The sequence below is a fragment of the Macrotis lagotis genome, chromosome 1 (assembly GCF_037893015.1).
Source record: "Macrotis lagotis isolate mMagLag1 chromosome 1, bilby.v1.9.chrom.fasta, whole genome shotgun sequence".
Lineage (NCBI taxonomy): Eukaryota > Metazoa > Chordata > Mammalia > Peramelemorphia > Peramelidae > Macrotis > Macrotis lagotis.
Genome location: NC_133658.1, coordinates 750,428,823 through 750,441,082, shown reverse-complemented (window position 1 = coordinate 750,441,082; position 12,260 = coordinate 750,428,823). Strand labels below are relative to the sequence as shown.

At 36.6% G+C, this 12,260-nt stretch overlaps 1 pseudogene; it reads left to right on the top strand.

Annotated features, from left to right (window-relative positions):
• Window positions 1-2,673: 2,673 nt before the first annotated feature.
• Window positions 2,674-4,588, top strand: LOC141487770 (ATP-dependent RNA helicase DDX18 pseudogene; annotated as a pseudogene).
• Window positions 4,589-12,260: the final 7,672 nt, after the last annotated feature.

The following is a 12,260-nucleotide window of genomic DNA, read 5'->3' as shown; positions in this document are numbered from 1 at the left end:
CTCTGATTGTTTCAATAGGAAAGTTTAAAAGTCCCCTGTTTCATTGAAAGTCCATCTTTTCTCCTGAAGGAAGATGTTCCATTTGGCTGGGTAGTTGATACTTTTTTTTTTTTAGTTTTTGCAAGGCAATGGGGTTAAGTGGCTTGCCCAAGGCCACCCAGCTAGGTAATTATTATGTGTCTGAGGCCAGATTTGAACTCTGGTACTCCTGACTCCAGGGCCAGTGCTCTATCCACTGTGCCACCTAGCCTCCCAGTAGTTGATTCTTGGTTATAAACAAAGATCTTTTGCTTCCAGAATATCATATTCCAAGCCATATGAGTCCTTAATGTAGATGCTGTCAGATCCTGTGTAATCCTGACTATAGAGCCATAGTAATTGAATTGCTTGTTTCTAGCAGCTTTTAGTAGTTTTTCTTTGACTTGGGAGTTTTGGAATTTGGCTATAACATTCATGGAATTTTTTGGAGGTGACCTGTGAATTCCCTCAATTTCTATTTTACCATCTGCTTCTAGGATCTCAGTGCAATTTTTCTATATTGAAAAATGAAGTCTAGGCTCTTTCCTGGTCATGACTTTCAGGTAGCCCAATGATTTTTAAATTAGCTCTCCTGGATCTGCTTTCAAGATCAGTTGTTTTTCCAATAAGATATTTCACATTTTCTTTTAAATTTGGGGGTATTTGGAATAGTTTTATTTCTTCCTGATTTCTCACAAAGCCATCAGCTTTCTTTAGTTCCATTCTGCATTTGAAGGAGTTATTTTCTTCAGAGAGTTTTTTTATCTCATTTTCCAGCTGACCAATTCTGTTTTTTAAGGCATTCTTCTCATTTTCCTTTTGTGTTGCTTTTATCTATTTGACCTAAACTGGTTTTTAACATATTATTTTCTTCATTTTTTTTTTGTATTTCTTTCACCAAGCTACTGATTTGGTTTTCATGATTTATCTGTGTCACTCTCATTTCTCCTCCCAATTTTTCCTCTACCTCCCTTAATTGCTTTAAAAAGAAATTTTTTGAGCTCATCCATAGCCTGAACCCATTTTCTATCTCCTGGAGATTTTTGGTACAGAAGTTTCAATTTTGTCACCTTTTGAATCTTGCATGGGACTCAAGTAATTTTCTATGGTCAGATACTTCTTTTTCTTTTGTTTGCTCATTTTCTCAGCCTATGACTAATTTCCCACACTTCCAAGGCTCCAAGGTCTTATGAGAGGCTTTCACTGCTCTCTTGCCTGTGCTTTGGTATGTGGATGATCATAGGCCTTCCCCTCTGCCCTGGAGCCTTCATGTTGCCATCTTGACTCCACGCCCCTGTAGTTTTCTATAGTGAGCACTCTTTTAGTGTTCTTGCTCATCTTTGTTGTTTTAGCTCTGCTCCTGGGGCATAGGGAGTATAGATCCAAGCTTTTTTTGGCTAGGGCTGGGGTCTGATCCCTGACTTGTTGTTGGCCAAGAAATCCAGACCTGGCCCATGCAGTTCAGGTCTTGCCTTTGCAGAGTTTTTTTTTTTCCTCCATTAAGTCCAGGTTCTGACTAAATAGTAGTTTGTTTCTGACCCAGTCCTAATTTTTTCACCCCAGTGTTCTCAGGGTTCAGATTTTGTTTGGGGTTGGGATCCTTCCTGTTGGCTTGCTATCTAGCTGCTGGGACCTCAGGACCTGGATTGAATTGTGGCTAAGAGCCTCCTGCTGGTTTTCCCGCTCTCCTACCTTCTGGACTTTACTTCTACTATTCTGCCAAAGACACAGACCTTCACTGAAGATCCTCCATGATGCTACAGTTGAAAACTTCTTTGAATCTTCTCTTTTTCTTGGTGGGATCTGTTGTGTGGATGTCAGAATAAAGGCTTCATTTATCTTTGGTAGGGCAAGGCTCTGGGATCATATTAGCTTCAAGTCGCCATCTTGGCTCCACTCCAACCCTTCTTATTCCTGAGAAAGACCTGAATAGCTTCTCTTTTGTAATATCTATTTTTTTCTATTGCAATACCTTTAACCCCACAGGATGTATATTAACTCTCCTGAAAACTGAAAAGCCCATTTCCCCCTTACAATTTCAACTTGGGGAGAGAGGTTCCTTTACCACCCCCTACCACCAGCAATCTTCTCTCTTCATTCCATGTCTTCCACTAATTATCCTTCCTCCAACTAATGGAGGAGGACATTGAGATTCAACATAGTGGCATCAAGGACTTTTTCTTCTGTGATCTTCCTATGTTGCTCCATGATGTGTTATTGAATGACAAGTGTATGGGGAAATCTCACATTATAAGAACAACAATAATGGGGGGAAAAGAGAGAGAGGGGGGAGAAGATAGGGGAGAAGGGAGGAGAGGGGAGGGAGGGGGAGGTGGGGAGGGGATGAGAAGAAGAAAGTTGCAGAAAGGCATATATTCAGTTCATTATGAGGATAAACTTTCTAACCATCAAAACTGCTCAGTGTTCAGTGGAATGTGCTTCTGTGGAAAGTAATGAGATTCCTCATCACTGAAGCTCTTCACATGGAAACTATGTAGCCATTTATCAGGCATGTTGTTGAGAAGATTGTAAGGTTAGAATAGATGACCTTTGGGGAATCCCACGTGTGGGACAAGAAAGCAGGCTCTGCAGACTCAGCAGCCGGAGAAGGACCCAGGAGAAGGGCTCAGTGGGGGAGCAAGGACGGCCAGCAACATGTCGCACCTTCCCATCAAGCTGCTGTGCAAGAAAATCGAGAAGCAGGATGAGAAGCTGTGTCAGAGGAACCAGCAACTCAAGCAGAAAGAGGCCTTGAGGGCCAATATATCAGAAGTTCAAGATGAGTATGTATCAGAAGAAACAGTAGAAGAAATAAAAGTAGAAAAATCTCCGAAGAAATCTACAATATTAGCAACCAATGAAGAATCAACTGCACTCTTCCTAATTCTGAATTAAAAAAAGAAAAAGAAAAGGAAAATTACAGCTGATGCAGGACCTGAAAACAAAAAAACAAAAACTAAAGACCAAGAAGGATCTGATGATGAAGGTGTGAAAGATCCCAAAATAAAAGAAAACCCTGTGGAGGATCAGAAAGGGGATGATGAACTGCCCAGCCTTCCTCATGGACTAACAGGGTCTTTTGAAGATACTTCACTTCACTTACTAATATTGTCAATGAAAGCACTCTGAAAGCAACAGCAGAAATGGGCTTTACTAACATGACTGAAATTCAGCATAAAAGTATCAGACCACTTCTAGAAGGCAGGGATATTCTAGCAGCTACAAAAACAGGCAGTGGCAAAACCCTTGCATTCCTCATTCCTTTGATAGAACTCATTGTTAAATTAAAGTTCATGCCTAGGAATGGAACAGGGGTCCTTATCTTCTCATCTACTCGAGAGTTAGCTATGCAGACCTTTGGTGTGCTTAAGGAGCTAATGTCTTATCATGTGCATACCTATGGTTTGATCATGGGAGGCAGTAATAGATCTGCAGAGGCACAGAAACTTGCAAATGGGATTAACATTATTGTGGCAATACCTGGCCGACTTTTGGACCATATGCAGAACACCCCAGCATTTATGTTTAAAAATCTGCAGTGTCTTGTTATTGATGAGGCTGACCGAATTCTTGAAGTTGGATTTGAGGAAGAAATGAAACAGATCATCAAACCTTTGCCAAAACGAAGACAAAGAATGCTCTTTTTTTGCTACACAAACTCATAAGGTAGAAGATCTGGCAAAGATTTCCCTTAAAAAGGAACCATTGTATGTTGGTGTTGATGATGATAAAGACACTGCAACAATAGATGGTCTTGAGCAGGGATATGTTGTTTGTCCATCTGAGAAAAGGTTCCTTTTACTCTTTACATTTCTCAAGGAAAAATCGGAAGAAGAAACTGGTGGTATTTTTTTCTTCATGTATGTCAGTGAAATACCACTATGAGCTTCTGAACTATATTGATTTACCTGTCATGGCCATTCATGGCAAACAGAAGCAAAATAAATGGACAACTACATTCTTTCAGTTCTGCAATGCAGATTCTGGAATTTTGCTGTGTACAGATGTAGCTGCCAGAGGGCTAGATATACCAGAATGGATTGGCCAGTATGATCCTCCAGATGATCCAAAGGAATATATTCATCGTGTAGGTAGAACAGCCAGAGGCATAAATGGAAGAGGTCATGCTTTGCTTATTTTATGACCAGAAGAATTGGGTTTTCTTCGTTACCTAAAGCAAGCAAAGGGACCATTAAGTGAATTTGAATTTTCCTGGTCAAAAATTTCTGACATTCAGTCTCAGTTGGAAAAGCTAATTGAAAAGAACTACTTCCTTCATAAATCAGCACAAGAGGCATATAAATCCTATGTTTGAGCTTATGATTCCCATTCTCTGAAGCAGATCTACAATGTTAACAGCGTAAATTTACCTCAAGTTGCTTTATCATTTGGTTTCAAAGTACCTCCATTTGTTGATCTAAATTTGAACAGCAGCCAGGGGAAGAGGATGCAAAAAAGAGGTGGTGGTGGTGGTGGTTTTGGTTATCAGAAACCCAAGAATGGCCACAAGTCCAAAATCTTCAAGCACATTAGCAAGAAGAAATATGATGGCAGGCAGTTCTCTCACTGATATATAATCTTTGATAACTCTGTCCTCAGATAAAGACTTGTCTTCATTGTACTAACCATGGATTATTTACAACCTTCAGGATTTGGATTATGATCTGATTTACTACACTCAAGTGCAGTGGCTTCAACCAAATTTTCTTAATTAAAAAACGAGTGAGATAAAGCTAAGGTTATCTTGGCTTCAAAAAAAACAAATGACATTTTCTTTTCAGTGGACTTAAAAAATACAGAATTTTAACTATAAATTATTTTTTCAAAGAATTCATATTTTCAAATTGGGAACAATTCCATTTCTCTAAAAAGCATTTGTTTTATATACAATCGTTCCTTACCATTGTCTTTGGAGAACTCTGTGACTTGGATTGCAATATTAATGACCTCTTAATGTAGTCAAGGATATGAGAGTCTTCTTGGGCTTACTGTACAAATAAAGGCCTCAGTCTAGTCTCCTTGTTTCTTGGATAACACAAATTGACTTTGATCCACTCTAAATATTGACTGCTAAATCACAGGATCCATAACATTTTTTTTATTTTAGATTGGTAGATTTTTGATCGGTACTGATTACTCCTCAGTAATCTCTGTCCCTTAACCTTTCTTGGCCTTGGTTTCCTTATCTGTAAAATAAAGGATTTGTTCTAAATAAACCTCCAAGGTTTCTTCTAGCCCAAAACTTATGATCCTATAGAACTTCATTAAACAAACCTCATAAATTTAAGGTTGTTTGTACTTATTACCATAGTAATAGATTATATGAAGAAGATATTTCAGTTTCTTTTCTTTTGACCTGATTCATGAGAAGCATCTTATTATGTATCTGTTTTTTTCATTGTTATCCAAACATATGACATTCTTGAAAATAAAATATGCCCCACAAAAAAAAAGAATAGATGACCTTTGAATTCCAACTCCTAAATTTGGTTATTTGCTGAAAACTTATATTAACTCATTCAGAATCCATTGAAATATTGTTATGAAAGAAAATATGACAGTGGAAAAAGCATTGAATTCAATCAGAGGATCTGGGTTTTAGCCTAGAGTCTGTCACTGGAGTTGGAGTCAAGAAAACCTGAATGCAAATCCAACCTTGAATAATTACTATGTGACCCTAAAAAAGTCATTTCACCTCTGTTTATCTCAGTATTCTCAAAAGTAAAATAAGAACACTAATGGGACCTATCTCCTAAGGTGGTTGAATGGATAAAAGGAGATAATATTTGTATAGATTTTTGCAAATCTTAAATTGCTATATAAATGCTAGTTATTATGAGTTATTGTTCTTAAACTTGCCAGGATCATAGAGTTAGTAAGTGATAGTTCCAAGATTCAAACTCAGTTTAGTTCCAAATTTAACCCTTTTTTACAGTATCACTGTCATATATAATTACAAATAATTTTTTCTTATAGGTTTTATTGTAGATATTGAATGAAATAACAAGCAAGTCCTTTGTAACTGTGAACTATTGTGCTATATTAGGTACTGAAGGAGATACAAAGATTAAAGATACTACCTACTCCTCCCATAAAGCACATATCTAGTGATGAGATAAGGCAATAATTTGGATGCTATGTCTTGTGCTATGGACCCTTTATACATATATACATATATATGCATATATATATATATATATTTCCAGGACTGGACCAATTTATAGTGTTTTACACACACACACACACACACACACACACACACACACACACATATATGAAATAATGCAATTATAAATTATACAATTCCACAGGATGTAGGGAGGAGCTGTGATCTGTATCAGAGAAGAGAGTGGTAATAATAATAATAATAATAATAATAATAATAATAATATATTGCATTTGTAAAGAGATTTAATGTTTAGTCATAGTTGTCATTCACTTGTGTCTGACTCTTCATGACCTCATGGAACCCCATGTCCATGAATTTTTATTGACAAAGAAATATTTGACATTTCCTTCTCCTGTAGATTAAGACAAACAGGTTAAATGACTTGTCAAGAATCATACTTTTTTTTAAGTTTCTAATTAGAAGTTGGTTTTAATTATGACTAATGTGGAAAAGTTTAGCATTATTGTACTTGTATAATCTAATACATTAAAAAAAATTTCCAACTGTCCACATGGAAGCAAGTGAAAAGAAAGAAAACACAGATTTGTACTCAGGTTATTTACTGAGCCACCTAACTACTACAGTTTTATTGTTTACAAAGTGCTTTACATGTATTATCTTGTTTCTCACAACAACCTTGTGAGGTAGGTAATCATATTATCCTCATTTTACAGATGAGAAAACTACAGTAAAAGATCATCTAGTCAGTGTTTGAGACAGGTTTCAAACTCAGATCTTCATGACTCCTAAATCCAACTCCATCTACTTTGCTACCTACTTGCCTAACCCAGTGAGATTGTGGATGCAACAAATGTCCCTTTAACAAGTAGGAACATTAAGGGGTGGCTAGGTGGCACAGTGGATAGAGCACTAGCCCTGGAGTCAGAAGTACCTGAGTTCAAATCCAGCCTCAGACACTTAATAATTACCTAGCTGTATGGCCTTGGGCAAGCCACTTAACCCCACTGCCTTGCAAAACAAAACAAAACAAAAAAACAAGCAGGAACATTCAAGATCATTCTTGTCATCTTTGAACTAGATTCAGAGTTCTTGAAGCTAGTATTATTTATGTCATTAATCATAAGATCATAGATTCAGAAGCTAAGCTTGGGCACAGCAGAAGATGGGGAATGTGGGAAATGCCCTGAAGACAGTGAATTTTTAGATTAGCTCAGGAACTCTGATTCTTGCATCCCTAAGTCCTGCAAGGATCTGGGATCCATTGGGTCCTAGTCACCACCCCCCTCCAAAAATAGATTTTTTTTTAAACTTTCCTTTTATAGTAGTCAAGCAAAGCAAATCCATTGGCCAGGTCAAAAAATGTTTTATTATTTGCTTTATAATCCATCTTCTATCATAGGATATGAAGAACAAATTCTCAAAGGAAGAAATCTAAGTTAATAATAATCATTTAGGGTGGCTAGGTGGTGCAGTGGATAGAGCACTAGCCCTGGAGTCAGGAGTACCTGAGTTCAAATCCGGCCTCAGACACTTAATTACCTAGCTGTGTGGCCCTGGGCAAATCACTTAACCCCATTGCCTTGCAAAAACTAAATCATCATCATCATCATCATTTAAATAACATGCTCATACTCAAGTTCTGCCTTGAGAGAAATGATTTTTCTATTAATAGGTAATTATTAAATTAGTTTTTTTTTCATTTTACTTCCTCATTCAGGGATCAACCTCAGTGGCCAGGCAGTCAGTCTTTTAAGGACTTTGGGGATAGCTGAGATTGCCAAGGAACTTCCCTATCCTCAGAATCTAATAATGTAGGTGAATTCCAGCTCTAAAAGCATGAGACTCACACCCTTGAAATCCACCTTTGTTCAATAGGATTGATCTGGGTGGAGATGTCTAGATAGCTGAAGGCAGCCAAGTCTTAGAATCAAGTCAGTTCTTAGCTGGAGGAACTGAAGACTTTCAGTCCACCTCCTCCTCCAACCTCTTATTAAATATTCACCAATCAGGGTTGATATCTACCTACCATAGGCAGGATTTTCCAAAGGTATTACATCTGGTGATCTTTTTGATTACTGATCACTGACCATCAATTTATAATTTGCTAATCTAATTGTTAAATTGTTAATTATTGAGAAGTTGTCTCTCAGGCTTTTCATTCAGCTTAGTTTGGTCATTGCATCGATTAGAGTTCTAGCTTTTCTAAGCTGTTTTTCTTTACAGTGTTTTATTTTGTTTTCCTGTTTTTAATTCACTCTAATCTACAGAGGTCTTCCCATTTCCCTCTGTAACTTGACATTTCTTATGGCATAATAATATTCCATTACTTTCACATACCACATAATTTGGATGGATATTCCTCAACTGATACTTTAGTTACGACCAAAAAAAAAAAAAAACCTGTTAGTAAGAATAATTTTGTATAGATGAGTTTCTTCCCTCTTTTTTTGTTATCTTTTTTGATATATGCCTAGTCATCAGATCCCTGGATCAGAGAGAGTTCACTAATTTTTCAGGAATTTTTTTGGCTTTGTTATACATTGTTTTCCAGAAGGGCTGGATCAATTTACAGTGTCCCCTAATTAAACATTTTTGTACCTGTTCTCCCAAAGCTCCTCCAACAATTCTCATCTTCTTTTGTTGTCGTTTTTACCATACCAATGGTGTGAGGTAAAAACCTCAGAATTTACTTGTATTTTTTTAATAATTAATTATATGAAGCATTGTCATAATTGGTGATTGGTAATTATTTAATTTATATTTTTGATTAATGGGAAATGTTTCTTGTATGAGTCAATTCCCTATATTTAATGGCTTTCAGATCTTTTAAGATAAATTTTTTACCAAGTTCTTTTTTTCCCAGTTAACTATTTCCCTTCTGACACTAAATGCATTAATTCCATTTGTATAAAAGCTTCTCAATTTTATGTTATCAGCATTGTCCATTTTAACTCTTGTGGTCTTCTCTATACCTAGCTTAGTCAAGAACTTTCCCTATCCATAGATGAGAAAAGCATCACTTTTCAATTCCCTTTAAATTGTTTATAATTTACCTATAACATTTGTTTTTATATCAGATTCCTATATATATTTAGGACTTATTGTAGTGTCTAATGTTGAGCTATTGGTCTAAACCTAATTTCAGCCAATTAGGCTTTCCAAATTTCCTTGTAGATTTTATTGAGCAGCAAACCCCCCCTTACTAGTGGTTGCATTTGTTTGTCTGTGTGTGTGTGTGTGTGTGTGTGTGTCTGTGTGTGTCTGTGTGTGTCTGTGTGTGTGCGTGTGTGTTGAACACAATGCCACTAAGTGAATTTGTTTCTGGATGTTCTGGATGTATCCCAAATCTATTTCTCTGACTAAATTTTTTTTAAACCAGTAGTTAATTTTGATGATTATTTGTCTCCCAGGGGAAAAAATGATTTTATGAGTTTTCATTGTTTAACATCAAGATTCCTCAGACATTTTTGGTTTCCACAAACAAATGAAGAAAATAGATATTTGAAACACAATCTTTATTGACTACAACACAATAACATTAAAATCAATAAAGGACACATGAAGAAAAGATTCAAACTTAAATGAAGAATAAATATAATACAAAAGCATACATGAGTAAAATAAAAAATCAATGGAATCATGGGGGGATTTAATCAAAGAAAAAAAGACAACAATGAGACAAAATGCTAAAATCTCATTAGGATTAAAGGCTACATGGAACACCTGTTACTATTGCTACTTTATAGCAGGGACATGTCTGCTATACATTTCATGATAAAGTCAGGCAATAATCATTCATGGGAAAAAGTTGCAATTATTTAATTTTGTAGGATTTGGTATCTGGTTGCAGAGAATATTATGTCACAGAGAAAATAAAAAAGTCCTAGGAGAAAAAAAGGGAACCCTAGTGAAATTAGATGGAGAAGGCATCTCTGTATAACTTCTCAGAATCCCTAAAGCAGAGAGCAGCCCAGTATTATTGGACATTAGATTAGAAAGGAGGGAGGGATCTTCCTTTCTTTTCTTTCTTCCTTTCTTTCTTTTTTTTTTGTTTTTGCAAGGCAGTGGGATTAAGTGGCTTGCCCAAGGCCACCCAGCTAGGCAATTATTAGGTGTCTGAGATCAGATTTGAACTCAGGTCCTCCTGACTCCAGGGCCAGTGCTCTATCCACTATACCACCTAGTTGCCCCTTGTGTAGGTTTTCTGAGAATGATTCCAATGCAACGGTTTTGGTTTTGGTTTTGGTTTTTTAGGATGGGGAGGTAGTTTCCATTCTAATTAAAAGCTCCTACTAAATGTACATTATCATATGCAAAAGATTTCTGTTATGCAATAATAATTACCATTATTACTCATTGCATAAGTCCTAAATTATTTAGAGTTTCCCATCTTTACATTAGGGTGGAACCTAAAGCATCTGCAATACATATACCAGAAATACCCTGCCTATGAACATGAATTTAAATCCTTGAGTGATTTATGTTCAATATAAAGATGACATTTCAGAGAAAGTAACTGGGATACATTATAGGTCTGATGTGACAACTTACCTCAGTAGCCATGAACTGGGAGACTAGGGTGACTTTTTAAAAATTTATTTTTATTTGATTGATTGTGGGTTGAGACTTCTAGTTTTAATTGTTCGATGAAAACCTTACAAAAAAACTTAACCAAACAAGAGTAAAGAATCAATAAAAGTATTTAACTGAGATAGAGAAGGAAATGAGTAATAGAAACATTATCAGCAACCATTGCCCAAATGAGGGTATTTCAATTTTCTTCTTTCTCAATACAATGTTGAGAGGAATTTCCTCCTTGTCTGAGTTACAACCTACAAACAAGAGTAAACTGCAGGTGAGAGCCTTACCTTTGATAGCTTTTGGTCCTCACATTGCATACTCCCCACATCACCTGATCAAAAGCTCTCCACAACCTCACAGCTTGCTTAGCCAGTAGCCTAAATTCCTGATTAGTTTAATTACTGGGTTTCCTCCTTTCCAAGGATCTGCAACTGAAAGAACAGTATAAACAAACAAGAGACACTATGAGGTAAGGTGTAGCTATTTGAAAGCCTTCTCTCTCATCTTTAGAATTTTAGCCATCCCCAGGGTGTGGCCTCTCTTGCCAGACTTTTTTCTCTCACCAGGAGTAAGTTTTTCTTTGCCAATATTTCTATCCCATTCTTGGTAGCACAATTCTCTGAGAAACCTGCATTCTAAATCATTCTTGAACATAGTTCAGCAAATTGATTCTTAACCTAAAGCAAAGGAAGAGAAAAGCCCAGACTCAGTTTATAAACTTTTAAGAAGTTTATAAAATTAATTATAATCGAAACCAAAATATTTTCTCTCATTTTCACCTCATAGTTCCTAAGCCAGAAGAAAATCCTAGCTATATTCCTCTGCCCTGCTTTTAATTCTGTTGATTCCTAGATATTCACTGTCATCTTCCATTACATTCTCCAGTTACACATGCAATTAATATTCTCACATTACAAAGAAAACATAATGTATCATAATTTTTCTATGAGGCAAAGTCAAGGGGACAAACCACTCAAAGAAATAGAGGAAATTATATAGAATGCACCTACCAGTAAGAGGGGGCATATGGAGTTTTTTAAAAGAAGACTAGCATCTCTGGTGTGATAGCTGCAGAGTCTTATTCAGGACTGCTTTCCATCTTTTAGTGTCCATCTGCCAGACAATTTTCACCTCTGAATCTATAGCATACACAGCATGCACACCCCAAAAAAAAAACATTTCAGTGGATTGACTAACTCAGGTTGAGGGTAACAGATGGCCCTCAAGGATATCTACTCAAGTTTGTGAAGATTTCCTCTGGCAGAAGAGGACAACTTAAACAATTTGTTCCAATAGGTCCCAAAGGCAGCAGAAGCAAGTCTTGTGGAGTGTGTGGAGTTTGGTTAGGCATTGGTAACATCAAGATCATCCTCTGTGTTCCAGAACATCACCAGTCAGCTTGAATTTTGTCTTGTCACTGAACTTAGATGACTCTGGAAGAGAAAGTGAGGTTGATGACTTCATGCAACTCTGCCTCACTTAAATACAATTTATGAGAGAGTTAAAAGGCAACACCCATTCCATTTTATCG